Below are 13,455 nucleotides of genomic sequence, written 5' to 3' on the forward strand. Positions count from 1 at the left end.
CCATGTCATCACTGGTGATCTGAACTTGGTTGAACATCACCACCTTCGTAAGATATTATCTTGTGGACCCAAGTTCAGAGAACCTCGCAGGATCAACTGGAACCATAATTTTAAGATCATTATGGACTCTGTTGAAGAATATGCCAGGAAATGGGCTAAAAGGGAGAATGTAGAGCTGGACACACTGTCAGAATGGGTCAAATCTGTGAGGAAAATAGTGCGTGGCCGTATTGGTCGACTAAGATCACATGTTTGCAGAAGACCCTATTCTGTATTTAAAGATCCTAATGTTGTTTAGTGTTTGAATGATATCCATGACAAATATGTTGTCGTCCCTGCTGATAAAGCTGCCAATAACATTGTATTTGTCTGTAAGAAGTATTATTTTGAATGTCTTATAGACGAACTTGGTGTAACTAAGACCTCCACCAACTCCACTTACAGACAATCAATGTTCAACAAATCTGAAATTTTGGCAAACCATAAGTCATTCATGGATAATTTTAATATTACAACAAAGGATGACCATAATAAGTTGCCTAGCTTATACTGGATACCAAAGCTCCACAAAACACCTTACAAAGCTAGGTTTATCGCAGGATCTTCAAAATGTTCAACAACAGAGTTATCGAAGATACTGACTGCTGTTCTTTGTACTGTTAAATAGCGACTTCAAGCATACTGTGATGTTGTCTTTTCTCGGAGTGGTGTAAATCAAATGTGGATATTAAAAAATTCGAAGGAACTCTTGGAAAATTTGAAATCAAGATCTGTTTCAAAAATAACATCTATTGAAACTTTCGATTTTTCCACATTGTATACCACAATACCACATGATAAATTGAAAGAACGCTTGAAAAACATCATCAACCAAGCATTTTTCTACAAAAACGGTTACAAATATATGGTATTGGGGTATAATCTACATATTTTGTTAAAAATATTACTAACGCTAAAGTGTTTTATACCGAGAAAGACATTATCAGTATGCTTGATTTCCTCATTGACAACATATTTGTTGAATTTGGAGGACACATTTTCCAATTCCAACAGTGTATAGGAATTCCCATGGGCACTAACTATGCTCCCTTACTTGCCGACTTATTTCTGTTCTCATACGAGGCAGAATTTATCCAGAACCTTATCAAGCAGAAAAGGTCTCTGTAGCTCGTACATTCCACCTTACATTTAGATACATAGACGATGTTATTTCATTGAATAACTCTGAATTCAGTAAATATCTCGCTATGATTTATCCTCCAGAATTGGAGATTAAAGAAACTACAGAAACGGCCTCTTCTGCTTCCTATTCTGGACATTTTACTTGAATTTGACTCTAATGGTCACCTTTCTACTAGGCTATATGACAAGAGAGATGATTTCAACTTTAGTATAATCAATTTTCCACACCTCATCAGTAATATTCCACTCTCACCTGCTTATGGGTATACATTTCCCAGCTTATTCGATATGCAAGAGCATGCAGTTCATATGGTGATTTTGTAGAGAGACATGGCCATCTCTCTTACAAACTGTTAAATCAAGGTTACACACTGAGCAAGTCTTGTCTCTAAATTCAAACGCTTTTTTGGCAGGTATCGCAAGCTGGTAGATAAATACAATATCTCTCTTCAACAAATGATCACTGATGGCATCGGTGACATGGGGCCTTAGTTAGTGACCACTACCTATCTGACTTACAGATTGATATATGGCGGGTGCCACATGTGGGGCAGGATGCGCTTACTATTTTTGAAACACCTGACATCACCTCTTGGTCTTTTGGCCAGAAGTCCATATATCTTTCTTTCATGAATTGTCTTTGTTTGTGTACCGTCTATTTACTGTCTGTTCTGTGCTGTTTTGTGTCTATGTTTACAACTATTGCTTACAAATTTTGACCTAATGTTATTGGATTATGGATTGGTATGATAGCGATTATTTTAGTCTTTCGTATTGCAACAAAAGTTACACAGGCGAGTCGTGGCAATACTTTGCTCTGCATATAAATGTGATCATGACAATCATTTGTTGTTATTTAACAACGTAATCGGACCAGCTACAAAATGAAAGTCATTTCCTTTGGGACTGTTTTCTGGCTCTAACAGACCCATTGCAATGCCGTAATTACCTTAAACCAGCATCTCAAATTTCGCATTCCACATTAGATACATTAGATATATAACTGCGTATTAGTAATTAATCAAAGAACATTAATTATGTATTCGTACTATGGACGATTTTTCATATGTCTATTGAATCGTTCGTCTGTCTAGGTCAAGCAGTGTGTTCTAGAATTCTATTCAAATCCCTACTTTGATGCTTTGAAATTTGATTACAGCGGATTTGTCCAGATATACATATCTGTTGCTACAGGATCCTTTGCATTTAATAAAACATATATACATATATATATATATATATATATATATATATATATATATATATATATATATATATATATATATATATATATATATATATATATATATATATATATATATATATATATATGTTCCTGGCCAAGATGTTTCGCCTAGTCTTTGCTGGGCTTCTTCAGTAGACCCTGTCCATTTCATTACTCTGCTGACCTGTCATGTGATGTCACATGATCTAAATTCTCTATTATCTTCGGTTGATACCATTATTACCATGTTTCTCGTGTTAGTCTATACTACTTACTGTTCCATGTGTTTTCGAGTCTAATTATTTTGAAGTCGGCTATTTGGTGATTTGATGAATTAAAATGAACTTGTACCGGATCCTGTTTGCTTTTTGCGCGTATTGTACATAGATAAGTTTGCATGCGAGTGTATATTGTGTCTCCAGTTTCGCCCACATACACTATGTGTCTGCATTGTTCACAATAGATTCCATATACCAAGCTTGTTGATTTGCAATTTATGTGTCCTGTAATTTGAAACTGGTGTCATTTGGTCCTCGGAAAGTGACTGTTGTTTTCATGTGTTTGCAGATAGCGCATCTTGTAGCTTGGCATTTGTATGATCCTGGCTTTTGTTTGTTGAATAGTGTGGCGTGCTTCTTGTGGATCAGTATCGATTCGAGGTTTTGTCCATTTTTCCATGCAATCATTGGTGGTTGCGGGAATGCTGATTGCATCTTTCGGATTTGTGAAGTGTGTTCAGATGTTTTCTCAAGATTTGCGATACATTTGGAAGTGCATTGGTGTGTGAAAGCGGGTAAAACATTATTTCATTGTGTCGTCTATTGGTGTTGTCTTTTCGTCTGTAGAGCAGATCTTGTCTGTTGATCTGGTCGACTTTTTCAGTTGTTGTTCTATGTGTCTGATTTTGTATCCCCTCTTTTCATGTGGTATTTTAAATGGTCTCTCTGGTCCTTCTACTCTTCAGGTGTGTTTATATTGTTCTTGCGATAGTTGCCAGGCCGTACGGTATAGATTTTTTCAAACTTTTGTGATGGTCGGATTCCGCGTGTAGATAGAAATGTTTGTGTGTTGGTTTGCTAGAGACGCTATTACGTATTCGTCCGTTTTGGATACTTGTATTTACGTTGAGAAATTCCAGTGTTTCAGTTGAATAGCGGAGTTCTATTTGATATTTGGATTAATTGAGTTTGCTTGTTTGCCGAAATCTTTTAGTTCTTGTTCAGAATGTGTCCAAATTCCCCATACATCGTCGACATATCTAAACCAGTGTACGGGCTTCTTTGTACATTTGCATAGCACGTCGTTTTCCCACGTGCCTATATATGTGCAGGCATAATTCATACCTAGTTTTGAACCGATAGCTATGCCTTCAGTTTGAATGTAGTGTTGCTCGGCGAATTCAAAATGATTATTGCCAACAAGTACTATGTCAATGGCTTCCATAATATCTTCAGTTGGGGGTATTTTCTGTTTATTCAGTCTAATGCCTGTTTACATGCTATCATGCCCTCTTTTCTGAACATGCTTGGATATAATGCGCGTACATGCATACAGAATATGATGGCCCCTTCAGGAAGTGGTTGCAGCAAAGACTGGGCGAAACATCTGGCCAGGAACATCTTCCGATTGACTAATAATATATATATATAATATATTATATATATATATATAATATATATATATATATAATATATATTATATATATATATATATATATATATATATATATATATAAGTAAACTTGCGATGTACAGATAGCTCCCAGTGTTGTTCGTAGCGTGGTTTGGTAATAGCGGATGAATAAATTTGCACACGTCTACTGATCTGGTTGTATATTTTCTGTTTATTCTGTTGGTAATTTTGACACAACGTTTCGTCCTAAAAGTAGGACTTCATCAGGTTGAAGATGACTACAAAAGGAAAATACAGACAAAAACAGAACAATGTAAGGCTAGTGTTGATCTTCATTAAATACTGAACGTACTTTATAGGCTGAGTAAATTAGAATTCACTTTACGCTTCGATTATGCAACCGTAGACCGTTGAGAGACCAATTATTGTATAAACATATTTTGTGCAATACAATATTAGAAGAGGATCCCTTTATTTTGGTATGTTAGATTTGTTAAATTTGTTCAAATGCACTTGACTATGAATATCACAGGCTAAGGTCCATAGAAGCTATTAAATATTGTGTACTTTGTGTAATATATAACTATTCTGGCTTGCCACATGTAACCAAATATGAGGAAAGTGTCATTGACATTAATTTTTATTTTACAAGTCTTTGGATATTTCGAAAATTCAATTCCAACGAAAGCTTATATTGCTGACCAGTTTGTTCCGCAAGTGGATGTCCATACTTACCGTACATGTGCCTCTTCTATGCGCAAATTGCAAACTCAAGTTTTGAAACGAATCTGGTCAGAGATCTTTGTTATGCGTGCTTTTAGGATTTTGAATGTCTTGGCAGCGAATCTTCGATGTAGCCAAAGTCTTGCCAGTTTTAAAACCGACCTGAAGCATTTTATGAGAGATAATGTAGACAAATAACTGTTTATAATCATTATTTTATTTCTTTCTTCTCTTTATTTTATGTCACAATTTTTCCATACTTTTTTTAGTTTTTCTGATCTGGTGCAGCACTTTAATGAGTTTTAAGGACCCAATGGAAGATAATTGTCCAATTGAAAAACTTTCACTCAACTGATGTTTGTAAATGGTTTATCATTTAATGTGAATAAATAAATAGATAAAAATAATCTATATCTTTGGAACAAAACCATTTAAAATACATTGCATTCCATTTCAAAATCCCAGTTTGTCCGTTAGCAATACTACTCATGTACACCGACAGAGTCTGTGATAAAGGAACTAGTAAGTATAGTTAAAGTGGAATTTCTTCGTTTACATCCCTAAACAACGACTGAACAAACAGCCGTCGATTACACGAAAATGTATTGATCGAAATATCATTGAAACAACATCATATATGGGGGCTCGTTTACGTTACTCACAATTACTTTTCTCAAACGAACTTCTTATGTATAGGCCGTCTCACTAAACCGCATAGAATTAGACTACTTGATAACCTGTCATTTACTTCAAGGTGTCATGTGGTTTGTTAACCTTTTACATTGTCTCTTATCAGAATATTTAACGTACAGTAACTAGTTATGACTTTGGCTAAAAATATCGCCAATCATTGGGCAAAGATTTACTCACGCAATCTGCTTCGGCTTTACTTGTGGTTTATATCATTTGATGTATTGTTCTTTTACGGAACATTATGAAATATGTACTAACTATTTGGTTTGATACAATATTTCTAGTGATCCATTTACTAATAATCGTACGGCATTGTACAATTTTCCTCTAGCTTTCACTGAAGAACCGGCCGGTTACATACGTAGAGAGGTCTGCTTTTGCAGTAAATATGAACAATTTGTTAATTTCTACACTTCATCGGCTAATATTGAAGGTAAGATATACGTATATTGGTGTGTTAATGTGCATATAATAGTAATTGGAAAACACATATTATTGACTAAAATAATGTTATGAACAGGCCGAACGCCTAAACACTTCGAATATAAGTTAAAGATTAAAGTGTCGATTCTTGCAAAAAAAACAATACTCAAAATGAATCTTGCCGAATTTCACATTGACAGTTGCACGGTTAAGATAGTTTAAACAAATAAAAGTTTGCAGATGGATGTGTTCCCTAAAGCCCGGTCGGTCGACTTTTTCGCCTTTCCAATGTCCACAAGGAGGTTTCTCTGAGTAGTTCTCACCTCTAAAGCTCTCCTTGAAAATAACTGCTAATTGCGATGGATTCTGTTTATATAATGTCCATACGCGGAAGCACCTCACTCGGTACCATTTCTCCATCGACCATAATCAAGGGTTGTTCATTTTATGGCTGCGAGAAAAAGCGCGCTTAGGGACTGGACACAAATTACAGGGGGGGTGTTTTTTTGGGGTGGGTCACCATTTTTCATGCAAGCATTTTTGAAGGGTCATAAAATTTGTGTATGCCTAAGGGGGAGGGTCACCTTTTTATGCACCAAAGCTGAAATTGTATGTGCACGTATTGAAGAATATGGAATACTGAAAAAAGAAAAAAATACCTCCTGGCACTTTCATTTTCTGCCATTTCCATTTTCGGCGCGCCCTTCGGGCGCAAGTTTAAGGGTATAATAAACAATGTATTGATGATCCAAGCAGCCACATTGATTTAAGTTGTCATGATTTCTACTTATCCAACTCCTCTATTGTGCATAACTGTCCCCTATAATGACTTTTTCAATAACAATTTGGGAGATCACTTATTTGATATCATTCTCCCATTGGCAATACATTGGGTATAGGTCGGTGTCAAATGTTCATGTCGCTGTATGTACATTTTTTATTTTTTGAGGACATTGACAGAATACAAACTATTCAGAATAGTGCAAAATGTCATCAATAACAACTGAAAGCTTCAGGTCGAACAACTTTTGAATAACAATTTAGGATAAGATAACTATGAGTTATTTGTAGTTTCCTGATAGCCTACAATGCATAGTGAATCAACATTTCGATGAAATTCCAAAATCAAATTTTTGCACAACCATGGACTTGAAACCACTGTAGTCTGATCATTAGGATTAATACTAATAATTAAGTGTATATAAATGCACAAATTTACCTAGTTTTGTATAGGAAAAAAAATATTCATAGTTTCATCATAGACTGCTATGCATAGTGAATCGACAATTCAGTGAAATTCCAAAATCAAATTTCTTGCACAACACTAGACTTGAAACCACTCTAGTATAATCATTAACATTAATACTAATAATTAAGTGTACACAAATGCACAGATTTACCTAGTTTTGTATTGGAAAAAAATATTCATAGTTTCGTCATAGACTGCTATGCATAATGAATCGACATTTCAGTGATATTCCAAATCAAATTTCTTGCATAACACTAGACTTGAAACCACTGTAGTCTAATCATTAACATTAATAATAATAATTAAGTGTACATATATGCACAAATTTACCTGGTTTTGTATTGGAAAAAATATCCATAGTGTCATCATAGACTGCCATACATAAAGAATCAACATTTCAGTGAAATTCCAAAATCAAATTTCATGCACAACCATTGACTTGAAACCACTCTAGTCTACTCATGAACATTAATAACAATAATCAAGTGAACATAATTGTACAGATTTACCTAGTTTTGTATTGGAAAAAATATTCATATTTACATCATAGACTGACATATATATTGAATCAACATTTCAGTGATATGCCAAAATGAAATTTCTTGCACAACCATTGACTTGAAACCACTCTAGTCTAATCATCCACATTTATACCAATGATCAAGTGTACATAAATAGACAGATTTGCCAAGTTTTGTATTTTAAAACAATATTTTTAGTTTTTGTCATAGACTACAATGTATAATGGATCAACTTTTTTATGCGAAATTTTAAAAACAAAGTTCTTGTACACAGATGGACGTGTTACCACCCTCTTCTAATCAAGTACAATTATGTCAATTATCCATGGTCCATATATTCATAAAAAGTACATATTATTAATGTGAAATAATTTTTACAGTTTTGTCATAGACTCCATGTACAGTGGATCAACATTTTGAGCGAAATTCCAAAATCAAATATTTTGTTCACATGTGCACTTGAAAACAACCCATGCTAATCAAGTATATTTACATCAGTTACTAAACATCTATAGATGAACAGATATTGCTAGTTTTATATTGGAAAATACACGTTCATAGTTTTCTTATAGTCAACTACCATGTATAGTGAATCAACATTATCGATGAAATCTAAAAATTACATTTTTGTACACGCATGCACTTTTTACCTGCCACTTCAAGCAAAGTACATTTACATGAATTATCACACACATATGATTTGAAATTTTTTGGACAAAGCGTTATATCAACCACATTTTCCTTCCTTTTGGAGGGGGATTTCAAAAGTATAGCAAGTCAGAAGGGGGGAACACATTGCGGGTTTGTTTGGGGGTATTGAGTAACAGGGGAGGGTCATTTATTTTCATGCACTGATTAGGGGGAGGGTCGCTAATTTTTGTGCATGAACTTTTGAAGGGTCGCTATTTTTGATGCAGCGGTGTTTCGAAAAACACCGCCCCCCTTACCCCACCCCCCGTGTAATTTATGTCCAGTCCCTTGGTGGTGAAATTTACTCCAGTTTCTCATCGTAACCAAAAGTAACGTCCCCTAACATTGATAAACTTGTCGCGTGTCAGTCCTGGCAAGAAAGTTCAAAAGTATCCGATTTGATTTTTTCAACTTATAACTCCAAGGAAGGTCAAAAAGTCTATTATTATTTCCATGCAATTCAGTATTTAGCAAATAGATACAGTTAACTTTGAAATTTCGTGAATTGCCACTAACTCATAGGCAACGTGACAGGAAGAGCTCAGTTTGTCACCATGTGTCTATGAATACAAATCTGTTCCTCGGGTTGTCATTTCATAAACGTCAAATCAGTCCCTCCAGTGTAGTGACTAGTCAACCAGATGCAAAAACTCGTGACGTATCTGAATAATTTTACAACTTTGCCAAAGAATGCGGGAAATATTGGAAGATCGTAGTATGGCGATTGAACATTAGCGATGTTTATATTGACCTAGGTTGTGCGATTTCAATTACCTTGTGTCATATTGATGAAATTATCATCAACATCTATCTAGGCAACTGTAACTTATTTCGTTCCTGGGACGAAATGCCAGTGAGTTTCTCCCAAGTGGGTTTTAGAGTGTCGGGCTATATATCTTTTCATTTTGCCAATATCTGATTGACCTGCCTAACATCCAATCAGATAACTGATGAAACTGTACTACCCTTTCAAGTTCAGTTTTTTTACATATCTACCATTGTCTCTTTATTCGTAAAGTCCGTACCTTGTATATTAAACAGTGAAAAATCGCATTGCATTGAGTAGAATACCGTCGATTTTCGCTCTTTTAAAGCTTGAGCAATTAACACGACAATGCCATTGCCAAGGCAGAGGTGTGAATGAGATATCGGGTGAAGCAAAATAGATGCAAGGCAGTGCTGAGAACATTGCCCGACGCAGGAGGCTTAATTTAACTTATCACCAAATTTAGCCGCAGTTTTCATCCTTTTTATCACCTTTATGAATATATATATATATATATATATATATATATATATATATATATATATATATATATATATATATATATCGAAGTATACAGATGTCCTCGTGGGAAATTACAGTGCTCAATGCAAAAGCAGAGCGTTATAAATAATTAAACAGATAACTTCAAGTACAAAGTAATGAAATCTATTACTTAAGTTTCATGCATCTTGCAATCCTCAGATAGAGTGAAAGGATTACTAGCTCGACACTATTACATATTATGATTGGGACGAACCATTCTATTTGTAGGTGGTGTTAAAATTCGATAAATAATATTTCTTTTGGTGGCGACATTTTTAAACCAATCAGAGCGTTTGTTTAACAGTGTACATTTGTCAGCATTGATAATGTGCAGCTTTTCTGATATACAAAGATTGCATCGCTTGTTCATGTTAGAGTAGCTCAATGCTTTATCAATGATTGACCATGAAATGTCAAAGTCTTGGCCCTTATTTCTTAAGTTCCATACAAATTTTGACAATACGGTGTCGTTTTGTATCTCTCGTTACGGAGCGATTTCATGTGATTAGTGTAGTGCGCCTTGAAGGTGCTATCAGTGAGGCCGATAGAAACCCTCTCTCCGTTGTCCTCCGTTGAAACTTTGGCCTTGTACACCACGCCTTTGACTTGACAGTTATCCTTCAAGGGGCATGCCGACTTAACCCTGCAATTACAATCAGCTGGTTGGTCCTAACGCTGTTCTCCGGAGATTACCCTCTTATTATGCGATTTAATTATACTTGCCATATTCTTCATACAGCGATAACTCACTTTAATTGTGTTTCTGCTGAAGATCTTATTATAATTATTATTATTATCATTATTAATCTTTATTTAAACTCGATAACACCATAGGTGAAACACCTCTTTTCGTGTAGGTCGAATAGACAAAAGAAAGTCAAAAAAACTTTACAGCACAAACATTGACACAAAAACGCAGAAATACAAATATAAAAAATACTACGAAAAGGCATCTGACAAGTAAGTATTATACAAAAAGTTGTTACAAGATTTCTTAAAACTAGTCAGTGACTCGGAGTCCCTCATTGATTTGGGGAGATTGTTATATTCATCCACACCCGCAACTGACAAGGTGTTCTGATAAAGAAGTGTACGTGCTTTGGGAACTTTAAGGAGGTTCTGATTGGAAGAACGAAGTGATCTGGGAGGGATATAATTATTGAACATACTGGTTATGTAGTCAGGGGTTAGATTGTGAGTTGCTCTGCAAATTTGGGCCATACGGTTACAACGGAGTTTCAAGTTAAAGGGGAAATTTACCCTGAAAATTAATTTTGGAATATTAAACTGATATGGTCATTGAAAGACTTTCGAGTCGATTTTATTCACTTTCACTCACTGGCTAACAAACAGCGGTGTAGTAAAATACCGGAAGTGACGTCGTAAACTTGGTCATTAAAGCCGTCGACATGTGCAGCTGTAAGCTTTTCCACTTACAGTGAATAGAATGGCTACAAAATATAGGGGCCAAGCATTCGGTGTCGATGTTTAAGTCGAGCAGAAATAAAGTTTTCTGCGAATACCACTTTGAGAAGGGCTGCTTTTAGCGAAAGTTGCAAGTCCAGCTACTGAACTACAAGCCTAAAAGAAAACTGCCCGGGGCATATCCAGCCCAAGTGCTTTGTGTAAGCCATACGTACAAGCAAACTACTATCATGATGTTTCATAATTAAATTTTATACTGGGACTGTGAGCTTTCTGACTTGTGCATGGTCGTAGGGGCTTTTGCTCGCGTAGGTGTTGCTGTATACTAAACATAAAATAAAACACTGAAGCAAATGGTAAAATTAATGATATATCAAATTAATTATTACCAAGAAAAATGTATTACAGTATCGCTGAGTTCAATACATGAAACTTTCTGTATAAGCATACAATATTGTTCAACTCGACACACTTTTCAAAAGAAAATATCTAAACTGATAACAGGCATTTAGTGTGAGTCAACATCAAAAGACTACATAAACCTGTTGACAGAGTTCCAAGCAGATAATTCAACGATGCTATACAGTCATGAACAAACACAACATCACTCGTATAGGCTTCCAACTGCTGGTACTCGATGGCTTTAGTGTTCAGATACACGGCAAATCTTCCTTTGAAATGACAGCAAACTGACTTCTCGGTATCAGCGACTAACATTACAGGATACAGTACTTGAACAAACGTATATACTCAGGTAATGAAGTCAACAGCAAGCGAAAGTCTGTTCTGGAAAACACTCGACACAGATGTTTCTCAGCTTGTGCTAATTTGCATAATGCACATGGCTGAGTTATATGTTTCTTTGTGTTCGGCAACTTCTCAAAGCAACACAAAACAGAATAGGTTGCTCTCTTTCTAAACATCTCACAATGTCAATGACGGCAGCATAGCGTTCGAATTGACGGTATGTTACAAACTGCAACTGTGTTATATCAAGTTCAGTTATATCTACCAGACTAAATGACACTTCTTCATGAGTTGCAACACAGCATGAATGGGGGTCAATGGCACTATATGGAACAGACTCATCGAAGACTTCCTATGGACCATAAATTGCCAAACCACTGACAAACTTGTTCCAAACTGAAGCATGAATTGCTTTAGTTACATATCTTCATGGCAGTACATCAATTTAGGCCGGATGGCTTGGATTGGAGACTGGATGTCTCACTCACTCAGAGCGTACACTGTATGGTGTCACTGCATCCGCCATCTTGTTACTACACACATCTGTTATGAGCCTGCCATCCAGTTGGAGTAATGAAATACCTTCAAACAAACATTTCCAAACTTTGTCTATAGAGGGCGCCCTTCAGAAAATCACTAGTTCTGCCAATTAAGCAGGACTTTCCTTGATCTTTTAACCTCTGATACCTTTGAAAATTCATTTTTTTATTGTTCATTAAATATCATAGTGTATTTTGATGCCCGTTTTCCAGTATTTTACTGGAAAAGTAATGTTCATGACTTCAAGTTCCATGTTTGTCCTTTTTACAGTGGTTAATTCTTTTCACGCACATTTTAATTTCAATTATCATTGAAGAAACATTTTTAAGTGAAATAAATTGAAAAATACAATTACATATTTCCTGAGTTGAACCTTTTTATGGTGCTGTTTCATCAGGCAGTGAGATGGAGTTAGGGCGAAAATTGTTCATTGATGTAAACAACCAGATACTCTTGAAATACTTCATATTTACAGACATCCATACATTCAGATCAGTACATCAATCATGCGCAAAGAAAAGCAAAACGACCATAATTTTAAATTCAACAAATTTATTACATTCAGATATTATTTACAAGATTGTCTCACTTTATTTACAAGAAATTGATATTTACAAATTGTTAGTTTCTACGCACTCTTTTATGGAATTTAGGTTTTTTATTTGTTGGATGAGAAGCAATGTGATGGTCATTCACCATACACTTTAACCTGTGAAGTTCATCTGGCATAGAATTGTACTTCATCATGGCCAGGTTAAAATGATGGTGAATGACTTCAACACCATTTTCTCCTAAAAATCCAAGACCCATCTTGGTTCTCTGAATTTGAAATATAAATTTTACTATAACCCAAACGGGATTCGAACCCCCACACACTCACGGCAACATCGCCTAGCTGCTAGACCTCACACAAAACCAGTCGGCCACTGCTTCCAACCCAAAGAGTTGGTCACAGTAACCGACTTAGATGTTGCAATTCTGTGCACGACCGAGCAACAGGTGTGCATGGAGCAGACGATACACAGACACAGTACACAGTACACACACATATAGTAATCGGAAAAGCACAAAGCTTTTTACTGAGCTATCAGACAGC

General features: G+C 35.6%; 1 long non-coding RNA gene across 6 annotated transcripts in view; it reads left to right on the plus strand.

Annotated features, from left to right (window-relative positions):
- LOC139123281 (uncharacterized) overlaps positions 1-13,455 on the plus strand; it is a 417,909-nt gene that overhangs the window by 367,579 nt on the left and 36,875 nt on the right. For all 6 annotated transcript variants that reach the window (XR_011549635.1, XR_011549629.1, XR_011549631.1 and 3 more), the window contains one exon: positions 5,787-5,888. This is a non-coding gene — a long non-coding RNA (uncharacterized lncRNA). The remainder of the gene's footprint in view (positions 1-5,786; positions 5,889-13,455) is intronic.

Source organism: Ptychodera flava, chromosome 2 (assembly GCF_041260155.1).
Source record: "Ptychodera flava strain L36383 chromosome 2, AS_Pfla_20210202, whole genome shotgun sequence".
NCBI classification, from domain to species: Eukaryota; Metazoa; Hemichordata; class Enteropneusta; family Ptychoderidae; genus Ptychodera; species Ptychodera flava.